General features: G+C 39.4%; 2 long non-coding RNA genes across 2 annotated transcripts; one reads left to right on the top strand and one right to left on the bottom strand.

Annotated features, from left to right (window-relative positions):
* The first annotated feature begins 527 nt into the window (after positions 1 to 527).
* On the top strand, positions 528 to 4,195 carry LOC147610507 (uncharacterized). Its single transcript, XR_015264028.1, has 4 exons — positions 528 to 663; positions 1,403 to 1,605; positions 2,325 to 2,443; positions 2,551 to 4,195. It is a non-coding gene; the product is annotated as an uncharacterized LOC147610507 (long non-coding RNA).
* A 710-nt stretch (positions 4,196 to 4,905) lies between these two features.
* On the bottom strand, positions 4,906 to 8,580 carry LOC147610506 (uncharacterized). Its single transcript, XR_015264029.1, has 2 exons — positions 8,475 to 8,580; positions 4,906 to 8,408 (listed from the first exon to the last, which is right to left on the bottom strand). It is a non-coding gene; the product is annotated as an uncharacterized LOC147610506 (long non-coding RNA).
* Between the last annotated feature and the right edge of the window lie 7,291 nt (positions 8,581 to 15,871).

Here is a 15,871-nt window from a genome sequence, read left to right as displayed (position 1 = left end):
CCCCTTAGTGAAGACTTTGGCCATGTAGATGGCACATTTGGGAGGCGATGCAATAAAGAGATGCTTATTAAGCTTATAGGGAGGTTGATGCAAGAAGAGATGCTTATGATTGTGATGACATAGGTATTCTATGTTGTAATGAAGTTATATGTTATAGGTCCCATGGAGGTAAATATGAGACCGAATGGGTTAGTGTGGTAGGGACTTAACGTAAAGCATGCGAAGACTCGTGGCATTATTGAAGGGAGCTGTGGCCCACACTGGAGGTGCAGTAAACGGCACGAAACAGAGCGGTTGCTGACGGGCGGACACGGCATGTGAAAGTCAGTCCTCGGGGGGGCCGCTGCCAGGCTGTTTTTTTAGTTTTATTTGGCGGAGAGGGCGGCACGCAAAACCACGAAACCAGGATACCACTTTTACGATCAAAATCCATGGGCTGGCCGCTGACGGGGTGCCCCCCCCCCCCCCCCCCCCCCCCCCCCCCCCCCGGGAGCCTTTAAAAGAGTGCCTCCTGCCTGCTTAAGTTCGCTTTGCCTCACACACTCCTCGCTCCCTGTCCCCCATTCGCCTCCCTCCTTCCTTTGCCCTAGCTACCTTCTTGCTTTCACCTACCGCCTTTGCTTTCCAAGGTTTCTACCAACATCCCCTGTTTTTTTAGTTCAGGTAATATTCGCACCCCTGGTCATTTTTTTAAAATTTGACCCATTTACCTAGTGTTTCACGCCACGTTTACACTGTTCTGCCCTCCCTCTGTGCTAGGCCTACTGTGTGTGTATGGGGGACGTGGGTGTGGCTGGCTATGCCTTGCTTTTGTGATAGTCAGATGTGTGTGCATGTGGGTTATGTTTTGCGTTTGTGTAGACTGCTTTTGGGAGAGCGTGTTGGGGTCGGCGGTGGGCTGGAGCGTGTGTTGTTATGCCTGTGTGTGTGTGCTTTCTGTGTAGGCTACCACTAGTCTCAGCCTATTCTAGGTTAGATTTGTTCGTTTACATGCGTGTGTGATTTTGCCCCTTCTTCTGTGAAGGTGTAGATCTCAGCGAATCCCTGAGGTGTGAAGTTCAGGATAGTTAATCTTGCATGCCATGGCTGCATATAATTTTTTGTCCCACCTGGCCGTCGTGGTAAGCCCTACGGGTCTACGACTCTACTGCTGTGGGTACTTGCCTTGGCATCCTTTCAACACATGTAGGGCTGTAGCTGGTAATTAGGTTTAACCTCGTATAAGCTCTCACTTGTTATCCCTTAATTACCATTTAATCACGCAATTTGGGAAGCTCAACTGTTATAATCGTTCTCAGTAGATATTAAGTCCCGATCTGTTCTCGAGTTTGAAGATCTTTCCAACACGTAATTTAATCTTAAGGATTATGCGTTAACGTCGTTCTATGGCACGATTTTGCAGAGATCATCAGCATGAGGGCTTCAGTTGTGCTGCCTCTAGGACCCAAGTCCGACAACATAGAGGTGCCGAAGAAATCGGCGATGGCGAGCTCGAAGAAGCCACGGTTGCCGGGGAGGCATATCAGTTTTGCGCCGGCGCCGACGTTCTTCTGCATAGTAGAGAAACCACCGCCGGCTGCGGCCGTGTCGGCATGCAGCGCCAAGGTTTGTTTATGCTCCCCCACCAACCACCCGGGCTCCTTCCGCTGCCGCCTTCACCGCAACAACCCAATTATCAAACCAGCACCGCCAACACCATCCCCTTCCTACCGAAAAAAATCCCTGAATTAGGCCGTTAATCCTTCTTAGCGGTACCTTAATGACAAAATCCTTCACGCTTGCTAAGCAACCATTAGAAAAAAACTCCATTTTTGATTATCCTCAAGAATTGTAAATAGCGCGGAATTCCATTCAGAATGCAAAAAATCTACTCCCTTCCGACACAATAATACCTGATTCCATCTATTTAATTAATAGTTTACATAATTAAACATTGAGTGCTTTTTGATCTTAAGTCATACAAGCAACATGGCAAATCTTAACATGACCAGCATCACGCTAAAGCAACATGGCCTGAAGCACTATCTAAGCTAAATTTCATTTGAGTACATGGTGGAGGTCCCTAATTACGATCGTTAATTTCCATTTTAACTCTACTGTTGTTAATTACGGTCATGAATCTTCACTTTAAATTCTACATAATTGCAAATCCATGCATAGTTAAAGTATCAACGCGTCTATTGCACGTACATCCGTGTTTGCATATTATTTGCCGTCCCTTAGTCACGTGAGGAGTCTTTAATTATATGGGTACGTGGGTTACCATTGTCATGGTGTCGCACGTGCAGCAAGGGAATTAATTTGCAGTTTTTTGTTCATATCAGGTAACGTGCAAATGAATGGTGTATTTCACTATACCGATTTTGGTGCTTCCCATGGCTGTTGCTCAGAGCGAGCACGTACGGCCCCTCCCTCTTCAGTACAGAACATGATTTGGTTGTTGGTAAGTGTCCTGAAAATCTTCACCGTTGGGGTTGGTTTGTTTTTGTTTAAAATGGTCTGTTTTCCAGTTAGTGGCCAATTACAGCGTATGCTCCGGTGTGGATCCAGGCTCTCTATCAGGTGTGTTCTGTGTTGCAGCGTCGGTGTGTTTTGGGTTGTTGCAGGTTTGAAGCCATCGGAGGGCATTAAAGCCCTGCAAACCTGCTAGTGAAGGCTCCTTCGGAAATAGGGTTGGAAAGGAAAGCCACTATTTTAAAAATTTGGTTAAATTATGGCCGTCAAATTTGAGGGTAGGGCAGGGGCAGGGCTTGTTGCGGGGTTTCTGGTTGTGGGTGTGGCTACTATTTTGAAAATTAGGGTAGGCCTTTAAATTTCAGGCATGGTTGCAGGGTTTCTGGTTGTTGTCCCATGGTTGGGCCGTGTGCTGGGGGTTGAAATGGGGTACATGTGCGTGTGCTGAGGGTGTTGGATGTCGTGTGCTGTGGGGGGGTTGTGGTGCTGGTGGTTTGAGGTCTTACGTTGGCTTGGTCTTCCTGTCTGAAGGCGTAACTTGTTTATTGTGCTGAGGGAGGTGTGTGTGTGTGTGTGTGTGTGTGTGTGATTTACAAAAAAGTGTGTGTTGGGGATGGTGTTTTTTTTTGGGGGGTTTTATGAGGCGGTAAGATACCTGCCCTCTGAAGGTTTGGCCTTCTTGTCTGAGGGCATAAGTTGTGGAGAGAGAGAGAAGAGAGAGTGTGTGTGGGTGTGTGTGGGTGTTTTTTATGCCTTGTGTAGACGGTAAGGTACCTGCCCCCCAGAAGGCTTGGTCTTCTCGTCTGAAGGCATAGTTTGCGGAGTGTGTGCTGCTGCTGCTGAGGGGGGTGGTGTGTGTGTGTGTGTGTGTGTGTGTGTGGTGGTGGTGGGTTTTTTTATGTCTTTATGTAGGCGGTAAGGTACCTGCCCCCAGAAGGCTTGGTCTTCTTGTTTGAAGGTGTAACTTGCAGAGTGTGCTGGTGCTGGGGGAGGTGCGCTTGTGCGTGTGCGTGTGCGCGTAGAGTGTGTGTCTGAAGGCGTAGTTTTCCTCTCTGAAGGCTTAACTTGTGTAGAGTGTGCTGGTGCTGCTGAGGGGGGTGTTGTGTGTGTGTGTGTGGTGTTTTTTTAGTTCTTATGTAGGCATTAAGGTGACCTGCCCCCAGACCTCAATGCCTGTCTGAAGGCGTAATTTGTGTAGTGTGTGCTGGTGCTGGGGGAGGTGCGTGTGCGCGTGTGGGGGGTGTTTTTTTTTTAGGCCTTCTGTAGGTATTAAGCCCCCAGAAGGCTTGGTTTTCTTGCCTGAAGGCGTTACTTGTGTAGTGTGTGCTGGTGCTGGGGGGTGGGGGTGGTAAGGTACCTGCCTCCTGGATTTCCTGTCTGAAGGTAAGGTAAGGTCTTCTGTAGTTGCAAGGTTTGTGGTACCAGTCTGGAGGGTGCTTTGGACAGGGGCGTGCAGGGATTTGAAGTCGGAAGTTGCAAGCCTTCACTGCTGGGCTCATGTGCCAGTAGGCTGGTAGTGTTGGTGTTATTTTGGTCCAATGGCTTGCATGAATGATGCTGAATGGTCGAGAAGCAGAAAGAGAGTTTGTATGCAAAGTGTGGTCCTCTACCAAACAAGGTAAAGTAACAGGTTGCTTTAATTACTGCTTGTGTTCTGTTTGATCCTGTACCCATTTGATCCTTTTAAGCTGATTAGTTTGTATTTTTAAAAATAAATAAATATTTATGCCTTTTTGGTTGATTAGTTTGTATTTCTTCAGTTATTTTCTGATATGAAATTGATTATCTGGAATCAAACATCCAGGTGTAGGTGATCGACACTGTATGACACTGTATGAAGTATATATGAAGAAACCCACACCCAGCAATCATTGGAACAATATTAATTTTAAATGGAACACCTAAGTCAATAAAAGAACATTTGGGAAAAGAAATAAAAGAGAACTGCAATGCAAATTTGATGGCCAAGAAAATTTTGGCAAAAGTACTTGAAAGCAAAAAAATATATACATGATAAATAAAGACTTGAAGGTCAAAAAATTGTAGATGAAACCATCAAGAAATACACACAGGGGGCGAAAACAAATATATACATGATAAATAAAGACTTGAAGGTCAAAAAATTGTAGATGAAACCATCAAGAAATACACAAAGGGGGCGAAAACAAGCAAGACTAAGGTTAATACCACAAAAATGCGACCTTAGGTGAAGGCCAAGAGAAAATGGGTTCCCTAGACCAGTCAACAATCTATCCCCTTTTTATATTGAAAAGCAAATTCACTCTCTAAACTAGTCATTTTATATTGAAAATTCAGTGTCCCTTTTTATATTGAAAAGCAAACTCTCAACTCTCTAATGAGAGATCTAATGAATACCCAACCTTGAAGACAATTTAAAAGCACCATTGACTAGGCCTTAAAAGTTGCAAATTCCAACCTTCCAACCTTGACAACAACTCAAAACTACCATTGATAGGCTTGCCAAGGTCCAACTTGCGACAAATCAAATTTTAGATTTGACATTTTTAAAAGTTACAACCAAACATCTTCAAATTTATAAACCTTTGGTTTGAAATTTTGATGGGTTTTTTAAATAATGAAAATATTAGAAAATAGAATTACACCAAGCATTCTTTTGTTTCGTTTTGAGCACAAAAAATAAGAAGTTGCAAGAAGGGTGGGGGAATTGGGACAATAGCCTAAAGGTAATAATAAAAAAACAAGATGGAAGAAAAGAAAAGGGAGCGGAAATTCAAATAGAAAAAAATAATTATTGTAAAAGGTAGGAAGAAAAGAAAAGGGAGTGGAAATTCAAATAGAAGAAAATAATTATTGTAAAAGGTAGGAGGGGCTTGGGGGGTCTACTTGTTGGAGCGAGAGTGAGAATCTCTTTCTCACATCACTAATGTGCAAAAAATAATTGCAATAAGAAAAAAAAAGTTGGAAGAAAAGAAAAGGGGGTGGAAATTCAAACATAAGAAAATAATTATGCTATGTTAATTGCACTACTATTCAATCAAGTTAAAGTTTAAATCGTGTGTGTATATATGCACACATATTTGTATATTTTGGGAAGAGAACTTGAAAGCAAAGAATATATACATGTAGAGAGATCTAAAGGTAAAAAAAATTGCAAGTGGGCATGGCATTTTTGCCTATTGAGTGACATTTCAATCATTAAATCCTTGCAAAATTGTCATGTGGCCAGCAAGAAATATACTAAGGTTATTATCATCATTTTCAAAAAAAAATCAAGTGACCCTCAAGGGGGTGAAACAATAAAGACTAAGGTTATTACCATCATTTTGAAGGCTTGGATTGCTTATCCAAGGTGAAGGCCAAGAGAAAATAAGTTCTCTAGACCAGCCAACAAGCTACTCTTTTTATATTGGAAAGTCAACAAACTACCCTTTTTTTATTGAAAAGCAAACTCTCTCTAGACCAGTCAAATACCAAATGAGCTCCCTAGACCCAATGAATACCCAACCTTGAAGACAATTTAAAAGCGCCATTGACTAGGCTTGCAAGTTGCAAGTTCCAACCTTCCAACCTTGAAGACAAGTTAAAACTACCATTGACAAGTTCCAACCTTCCAACCTTAAAGACAAGTTAAAACTACCGGACAAGTTGTGGCTTGCTTGCCACAACTTGTTTATAAGTTTTTTTTTTATAGAGAAGATTTAAAATTTTTATTGACATTTTCAAAAGTTGGATGGAATTACAACCAAACATCTTCAAATATCTAAATCTTTGGTTTCAAATTTTGATGGTTTTTTTATTTCGAAAAGGTTAGAAGGTAGAATTACACTAAATGAACCCCACAGTTTTTGTTTTGTTTTGAACACTAAAAACAAGAAGTTGCAAGAAGTGGTGGGAGCCTAAAGAGAGTGGGAATCTCACACTCACATTCCACTACCGTGAGTTAAAGTAATTGTAATAAGAAAAAAACAAGTTGGAAGAAAATAAAAGGGGGTGGAAATTCAAACAGAATAATCATTCTATGTTAATTGCACTACTATTCAATCAGGTTAAAATTTAAATCGTGCGTATACACACACACACACACACATATGTATGTATGTATATTATATTAGGTGACATGGTGGTTTCACACCAAACCAGTAGATGCTATAGTGCAGTGGTGGATGTAGGAAGAAGTCCATTTGCACCATCAATGGACATAGGACGAAGTCCTTTTACACCATCAATTCAAAAGACATCATTTGCATCATCCTTGTCAAAATTATCTTCATTCCTAAACAAGTATGATCCAACGTGACATCCAACTTATCAATGTACACTAGTCCTTAACAATATCAAACAATCAAGCAATCGCCCCTCCTCAAGACGTAATCCACCAAGGCCATCATCATTGTCAAAGTTAATCACGTATTATACCTCATGACAGTAGACATAATCCACCAAGGCCATAATCATTGTCAAAGTTAATCATGTATTATACCTCATCACAACACAACTTCTATACATCTCCAAGAAGTTATCGACATACTATCATTTTCCACACACAACATCCACAACCTCTGCTATCTCATCCTCAAGGTAAGTCTCCAAATGAGTTTTGAAATTCAATGCTAGATAGCAATGACATCTCTTAAAGAAAATATACACTTCAAACATTAGTGATTTACAAGTTAAAAATTAGATGGAAATTTGCTTCTAGAGCATTGTCAATTCACGCACGGAAGCTTAGTTTGCTAGTCTCATTCCTTTCTTTACCCTCCTTTCATCCCTTTTTGAATTTCACATCTTGTTATTATTCAGTGTCTAGGCAGTTTGATCATTGTATTAAGTTGACAAATTATACATGATAAGAGAAGCTCAAAAGATTCAAAAACTATTTAACGAAAAGAATCAACTGCAATGAAACATGAGGCTCCTTAAAATGCAACCAAATAAAAGAAACATTTCCTATGAAGCCAAGTAGGACAAGCACAAAAGACACTTCCAAAAACTTCACATACTTTTATAAGTGAAACCTCTAAGCACATTGGGATTTGATATGCTCTATCCTAAGTTGCAAGCAACATCTAGAATGTGGATGGTTTTACTTGGTACAAGGTTGGAAATAATGCCCCAAACAAAGTGAGTTATAGAGGTGATGAAGTGCATAGGATCTAACCAAGGTGCAAGACACAACCCTCTACACATGGAAAGTGCATATGGCACTTTGCAAGTAAAATTGTGCTCTCTTCTATGAGAGTTGTGCTCTTCACTTTCCACCCTCTCAAACTTATCTCATATAAGAACAAAAATCCTCTACTAGGCTCTCTATGCCTCTTTATAGCTCAAAAAAAGGTTATAAAACACTTTTAAAGCTGGGTGGATATATGAGGTAACCAAGGCTACTCATTTGATATGGTAAATTGGAAGATGATTTTTTTTCATCTTCTTTAACTTCAAAGTTTCTCTTTGCACTATGATCTTTCATAAATATTCATATAGCACAAAGTTAGCATGCTTGCATTACCTTGCAGAACATCAACTTTTTGACACAAAATATATCTGCTTGTAATGCGCTTGCTAATAAATATCCATTCAATAAAAATTACCATTGTTACATTACCTTTTGACCCATTAACTTTGACACAAAACACCCACGTGTAATGCTCTTACTTCAACTAAGGCATCCTATTATCCTCTCTCATAAGTTTCCTTTAAAAAAATTATCCTTGTTAAGCTCAAATCCCACCCTTAAGGTCATAGTAGGGTTATGCCCACCCACAGTGTAAACACTAAAGGGAGGAAAGAAACCAACCTGTTGTTGTGGGGATTTTATAGCCACCCGTTTGTAACTTCCCAAGGGAGGCTACTTAACTCACCAAGGGTGTTTTAATTGTCGTCACCAACTATAGAAGTTACACCAAGAGCATATCTACCTCACACCTTAAGGAGACCTATGGTGTGTGCAAAGAAGCTAACCTGCAAGAGAAAACCTCACTCAAACAGGTTGGTTTCTTTCCTCCCACAGTGTAAACACTAAAGGGAGGAAAGAAACCAACCTGTTGTTGTGGGGATTTTATAGCCACCCGTTTGTAACTTCCCAAGGGAGGCTATTTAACTGATTACTCAACTAGCTCACCAAGGGTGTTTTGATTGTCGTCATCACCAACTATAGAAATTGCACCAAGGGCATATCTACCTCACACCTTAAGGATACCTATGGTGTGTGCAAAGAAGCTAACCTGCAAGAGAAAACCTCACTCACTCACTCTCACATAAGAAGATAAGGAAGCAAGGGCTCAAGAGCTCACTAGTTTGCATAAGGAAAAAGCATATTCTCATTAGTTGAGTTATTATTTATACATAATTATAAATGATCAAGCGCCTTGTTTGGATGGTTGGGCATTGTTTGTAATATCTATGTGGCCCAGGTCATCTAGCGTATATGAGAAATCGATGTTTGTATTATTACACTTAGCTCAATTATCCCTTGTTTATATCGTGTGTAGCTCCTTTAAGTTAAAAAATCCATAGGATAACATTAAATGAAAGACCACTCAAGTGGACATAAATTACACTACTGTGAAATAGATGATTCCTTGATCACTTGTCATAATAGCTCCAACTTTGTAAAAATTTATCGATGTGATTCATTGAAGGTATCCACCTAGTTAACCACCATAAAAGTGGTTGACATCTCCCCTTGCATGTTCTATGTTCATCCTCGGATCTATGTGAATAAGTGCAAGGTCATGGGAGTTCATTCATGTGTTGATGAAGAAAAAGCTAGGGACTTGGAGATGAAGTCTGCTAGAGTCCATGAAACACATTATGAACCTATGAAGCATCCATGTGAGTTGCATGGTAGTTGTCAAAACTTCCACGACTTCCATCATATTGGAAGTGGCTATCCTAATGAGGTTTGCAGATGTCAAGTGCAGTGCAATGCAGGTGTGCTTGGGTAAACATAATGAAAGAGTGCCTAATGCATACTCTTAAACAATGCAAGTGCTTATATGCTTCACATTAAAAGAATAGAATGATGTGCAAGAAAAGCACATGGACAAGGTGCTCCTAGACCGTACCTTAGGCCAGTGTAACCACCACCAAGATTCTTCCATCCAAGAATGTTCCTCGAGAGTTTTCATTATCCAGGCTTCTAGCCTAGAAAGATTATGCACTACGTGTATATGTAGTAGAAGCTGAAGCGAGGATGATGTTTTTATATAATTAAAAGAATCTTTTGTACAAAATATGATGTGCATAACTCAAAAGCAAGACTATGCCGTTGACATGAAAGTCTTGGTGGGCAACATCAGCTCTTACACCAATTCGTGGATTGGGGCCACTCTCTAGCACATGTGATTAGATGCAAGTTTTTATGGTTTTTTGGAATAATTGTGTATTTAATTATACGCATATGCTATCCAAGCAAGACTTGCGAGTGGTCAGAAAACCACTTGGAAACTCTGTGCACAAAAACTTTTTATAACAATTTAAGGTATTATGTGTGCACCGTGTAAGAAAAAGACTATGCCCCTAGCCCAACAAGACTAGTGGCAACTCAGACTCTTGACTCTTGTGCTAACCATTTTAAGGCTAGAGAGTCGGACTAGGACATGAATGTACGGATTTTTTAGAGGATACCATCCAATGTAAAATTTTGAGCTCCAAGGAGAATTGAGTCCCTTTGAAAGCCTTTTATAGGGGCCAAAACTCAGTGTCTATCATAGTTTCAAAGTCCCAAACCATCTCACCTAGTAAAAACTTGAGTCTCTAGAAGCAGAAGGCCATTTGCTCTACATCTAGTTCTATGTTCAAATCAAACAATAGCTTCTCATCTCCTCACTTAGTGTCCCAATGTGGTGTGTCCATCAAAGTGATGATTAACAAGATGAACTTGACAGTGGGCCATAAATGAAAGATTCAAAATTTACCTCCAAGAATAATATTTTTCCTTAAGCTCTTTCTCATCTTCTTTGTAGAGGTAAAAGTACAAGGATACTTGGAAAGTAGAAGGATGGAACCTTGGATACACAATGCATATTCCTTTACCTCTTTTTGATAAATTCATAATTGGACCACGTCCTTAGGGACGGTGTAAAGCAATGATTGATTCTTAAACTCCTAGGAGTAACTATATATGCCTTGGTAGATTTCTCCCTTTTTAAGTATGTCTAACTCCATTCAGGTTGAATTCCCTAACAATCTTAAGGTAGCTTTTCATGATAACACCTTAGCACATTATATCCTCCTCTATTTACTCTTAGGATGCTCATTCTTCTAGTTCTCAAAAGATTATCATGAAGGCCGCAACCTACACATCCAACAAATTAGCAAGGTGGAGATTACGTATAATTGGGTTTGATCAAACAAAGGTAACCACAGATATTTGGCTTTCCACCTACTTTTCTGCACATATTCTTTCACACTTCCTATAGGTTGGTAAGCTAGATATGGCTTCTTCTGGGAAACGTCCTCTGTGGGCATGATTGCTCCCAATGTAGGATCAAAAGAGCTAATAGGTGGAGACATGCATTAGAGCCTCATGTAACATTTGGGGTCTAAGCCAAGGTCCCTTAATGATATCAAGATAAGTAATGTCTAGCATGTCATTAAAAATATCTGCTTTTTCAAAAAAATCTGAACATTTGTTCAGGGAAGAGATTATTATACCTTATGGGATCTTTTTCTACATTTTGTGCTTGCAAAAATGGTTATGTTGGATCTACCTCTGTTTGAATATTATCTTTCATCCATGTCTCCGATTTTGGAAAGTCATGGTCTAACCCCATTGCCTTGTTTGGCACAAAAGTAATCATCCGCAAATTACCTTCATGCATTGGTTAGCGAGATAGCATGGCCGTGTGATGTTTTGCTTGACATGGATAGATTAGGATGTTTTCATCCCTTTTTGAATTTCACATCTTCTTATTCTTCAGTGTTTAGACGTCTTTGTATTAAGTTGACGAATTATACACGATAAGAGAAGCTCAAAAGATTCAAAAACTATTTAACGAAAAGAATCAACTCCAATGAAACATGAGGCTTCTTAAAATGCAACCAATTAAAAGAAACATTCCTTATGAGACGAATTAGGACAAGCACAAAAGACACTTCCAAAACTTCATATGATTTATAAGTGAAACTCTAAGAACATTGGGATTCGATATGCTCTTTCTTAAGTTACAAGCAACATCTAGAATGTGGAAGAATAGAGGGGATAAAGTGCATAGGATCTAGCCAAGGTGCAAGACACAACCCTATACACATGGAGAGTACATATGGCACTTTGGAAGTAAAATTGTGCTCTTTTCTATGAGTCATGCTCTTTAGCTTCAAACGATGCACAAATATTCTCTTAAATTCAAAATTCATATAGACTTAAGAATCATGCACTTAAGTGATATGTAGAAGGACCCTCTCAAACTCATCTCCTATATGAACAAAAACCCTCCACTAAACTCATCTCATATAAGAACAAAAAATCCCTACTAAACTCTCTAGGCCTCTTTATAGATCAAAAAGAGGTTATAAAGCACTTTTGAAGATAGTTAGACATATGAGGTAACTAAGGATACTCATTCGATCTTTTCGTCTATGGTAAATTGGAAGATGATTTTTCTCATCTTCGTTAACTTCAAAGTTTCCCTTTGTACTATGATCCAAATTACACCTTTCATAAATATTCATACAGCAAAAAGTTAGCATGCTTGCATTACCTTGCAAGACATCAACTTTTTGACACAAATTGTCTCTTCTTGTTGTAATGCACTTGCTCATAAACATCCATTCAATACAAAGTTAGAATTATTACATTACCCTTTGAACCATTAACTTTGACACAAAATAATGCTCTTACTTCAACTAAGGCATCCTTCTTGTCTCCTCGCATAAGTTTCCTTCAAAAATTTTATCCTGTTAAGCTCAAATCCCACCCTTAAGGTCATAGTAGCATTATGTCCACCCACACAGTGTAAATACCAAAGAGAGGAAAGAAACCAACATGTTGTTGTGGGGATTTTATAGCCACCTATTTGTAACTTCCCAAGGGAGGCTATCCAACCAATTGCTCAACTAGCTCACCAAGGTCGCTTTGATTTTGTCGTCACCAACTGTAGAAGAAGCACTAAGGGCAAATCTACCTTATAGATTAAGGAGACCTATGGTGTGTGCAAAGAAGCTAACTTGCAACAGAAAGTCTCACTTACTCACTCTCACATAGGAGGATAAGGAAGTAAGGGCTTAAGAGCTCACTAGTTTACACAAGGAAAAATCATGTTCTCATTAGTTGAATTATTATTTATACATAGCTATAAATGGTTAGGCACCTCGTTTGGATGATTGGGAATTGTTTATAATGTCTATGTGGCTTAGGTCATCTAGTGTACATAAGAAATCGATGTTGACATTATTACACTTAGCTTGATTATCCCTTGTTTACATCATGTGTAGCTCATTTAAGTTAAAAAATCCATAGGATAGCGAACATAAACTATAGTGATGTGAAATAGATGATTCCTTGATGACGATCAATTGTAATAGCTCCAACTTTGTGAAAATTTATCGATGGGATCCGTTGAAGTCATCCACCCATAAAAGTTTTTGACATCTCCCCCTACTTGATGTAGGTTCATCCTCGGATCTATGTGAAGAAGTGTAAGGTCCTGGAGTTAATTCATGTGACGATGAAGAAAAAGCTAGGGACTTGGAGATGGAGTTCACTAGAGTTGATGAAATGCATTAGGAACCTATGAAGCATCCATGTGAGTTGCATGGTAGTTTTCAAAACTTCCAAGACTTCCATCATATTGGAAGTGTGGCTATCTTGATGAGGTTGCAGATGATGTCATGGAGATCAAATGTGCTTGGGTGAAAAATAATGAAAGAGTGTCTAATGCATGCCCTCAAAAAATACAAGTGCATATATGCTTCACATTAAAAGAATAGAATGATGTGCAAGAAAAGCACATGGATTGGGTGCTTCAGACGATGGACTGTACCTTAGGCTAGTGTAGCCACCACCAAAAGAGTTTCCATTGTCGAGGCTTCTATCCTAGAAAGATTATGCACTATGTGTACATATAGAAGCTGAAGCAAGGAGGATGTTTTATAATTAAAAGATGCTTCTGTATAGAATATGATGTGCAGGACTCAAAAGCATGACTATGTCGTTGACTTAAAAGTCTTAGGCGACATTGGCTCTTATATCAATTCTTGGACTGGTGACTCTCTAGCATGTGGTTTGCTCTGCGAGTGTCATGGTTTTTTTTGGGAATAATTATGCACAATATGCATGTGCTATCCAAGTAGGACTTGCAATGAGTGGTCAAAAAACCACCTAGCAAATCTATGCACAAAAACTTTTTATAGCATTTTCTAGTATGTGTGCATGGTGCAAGAAAATCTAAGCCCAACAAGATTGGTGGTAACTCAGACTCTCTACTCTTGTGCAAACCATTTTAAGGCTAGCAACTCGGACTAGGACGTGAACATATGAATTTTTTAAAGAATACCGCCCAATGTAAATGTTGAGTTCTCCAAGGAGAATTGAGTATTTATGGGGGCCAGAACTTAGTGTCCATCATAGTTTTAGAGTCACAAAGCATCTCACCTAGTAAGAACCCGAGTTTGCAAAAGTAGAAGGTTTTTTTCTCTACATTTGGTCCTATGTTCAAATCAAACAATAGCTCCTCATATCCCCACTTAGTGTCCCAATGTTGCTTGTCCATCAAAGTGATGATTAACAAGATGAACCTAATAGTGGGTCACAAGTGCAAGATTCAAAATTTGGCTCCAAGAATAATATTTTCCCTTAAGATCTTTATCATCTCCTTTGTAGAGGTAAAAGTAGGATGGAACCTTGGAAAGTTAAAAACACAATGCAGATGCCTTTTCTGCTTTTTGATAAATTCATAATTGGACCACCTCCTTAGTACGACATAAAGCAAGGATTGATTCTTTTACTCCTAGGAATTACTATAAATGCCTTGGCACATTGCTCCCTTTTTAAGTGTATCTCCATTCAAGTTAAATTCCCTACCAATCTTAAGGTAGTTTGTCATGATAACACCTTAGAAAATTGTATCCTCCTTTTCTTGCTCTTAGGATACTCATTCTTCCAATTCTAAAAGGATTATCATGAAGGCCACAAGCTATATATCCAACAAATCAACAAGGTGAAGATTACATATAATTGGGTTTGCTCAGACAAAGGTAGCCACATATCTTTGGCTTTCCACCTACTTTGCTCCACATATTCTTTCACACTTCCTACAGGTTGGTAAGCAAGATATGGCTTCTTTCGAGAAACTACCTATGTGGGTATGATTTCTCCTAGTATAGGATCAAAAGGGCTAGTAGGGTTAAAGGTGGAGAGGCAAGCATTAGAGCCTCATGTAATATTTGGGATCTAAGCCAAGGTCCCTTCATTAATGACATTAAGATAAGTCATGTATGGCATGTCATTGAAAATATCTGATTCTTCAAACAATTCTTGAACGTTGTCAAGTGTTGGTGTGGTTGCTCATGGAAGAGATTATTATACCTAATTGGATATTTTTCTATATTCTGTGCTTACAAAAATGGTTATGTTGGATCTACCTCTACTTGAATATTATCTTCCATCCTTGTCTTGGATTTTGGAAAGTCATGGTCTAACCCCACTTCCTTGTTTGGCACATAAGGAGTCATCTTCAAATTGACATGGATAGGTTAGAATGCACCTCTTGAGCTCTTTATCCTTTGTGTTCGCTTAGGATCTTCGCTCTCTCAGATTCCTATAAAGATCTAAAAATTATGGCACATCTATTACATCCACTAAAGGATAGTTGACCAAATCTGCATAGACATCACTCGAGGTGTCATGAATCCGAGAATAAAGATGGACTTTGCCCAAAGGATGGAAATTGCCAATGCCCCATACTTGCAAGTGCAAGTATACATTTTTCACTTCTATTACTCCAAATCTTTCCAACCACCATATGCTATCATGTACCCACTCTAAATTATTGATGAATGCTAACATCTCTCCTAGAATTGCTAAGTCGATTGTTGGTTCTTCACCCCCAAAAAGTTCAGACGTGGTAATCATTCTTGCCCTACCATATGCTATCATGTACTCACTCTAAATTATTGATAAAGGCTAACATCTCTCTTGGAACTACTAAGTTAATTTTTGGTCCTTCACCCCCAAAAAATTCTAACATGGTATTTATTCTTGCCTATTTGAGTAATAAAGGGTGCATAGGAAACATGAAATAGTTATGAAAATTCTGCAGAATGTGGTAAGCACAATGTTTGGCACTACATACGTGAAAGATTATGGGAAATCCTGCCAAGTTAGATTGTTCAAGTCAATAGATTACCTTAGCCTTGCTGAAGCATGTGTGGTTGGGTCTTACCTTACAGCCCCACAAACTCTGCAACTTCCCTATGTGGGTGCACTAGCTTGTTT

Source organism: Cibotium barometz, chromosome 49, assembly GCF_041138505.1.
Source record: "Cibotium barometz isolate CiBa-2024 chromosome 49, ASM4113850v1, whole genome shotgun sequence".
Taxonomy (NCBI): Eukaryota; Viridiplantae; Streptophyta; class Polypodiopsida; order Cyatheales; family Cibotiaceae; genus Cibotium; species Cibotium barometz.
This window is presented reverse-complemented; position numbering and strand designations above follow the sequence as displayed.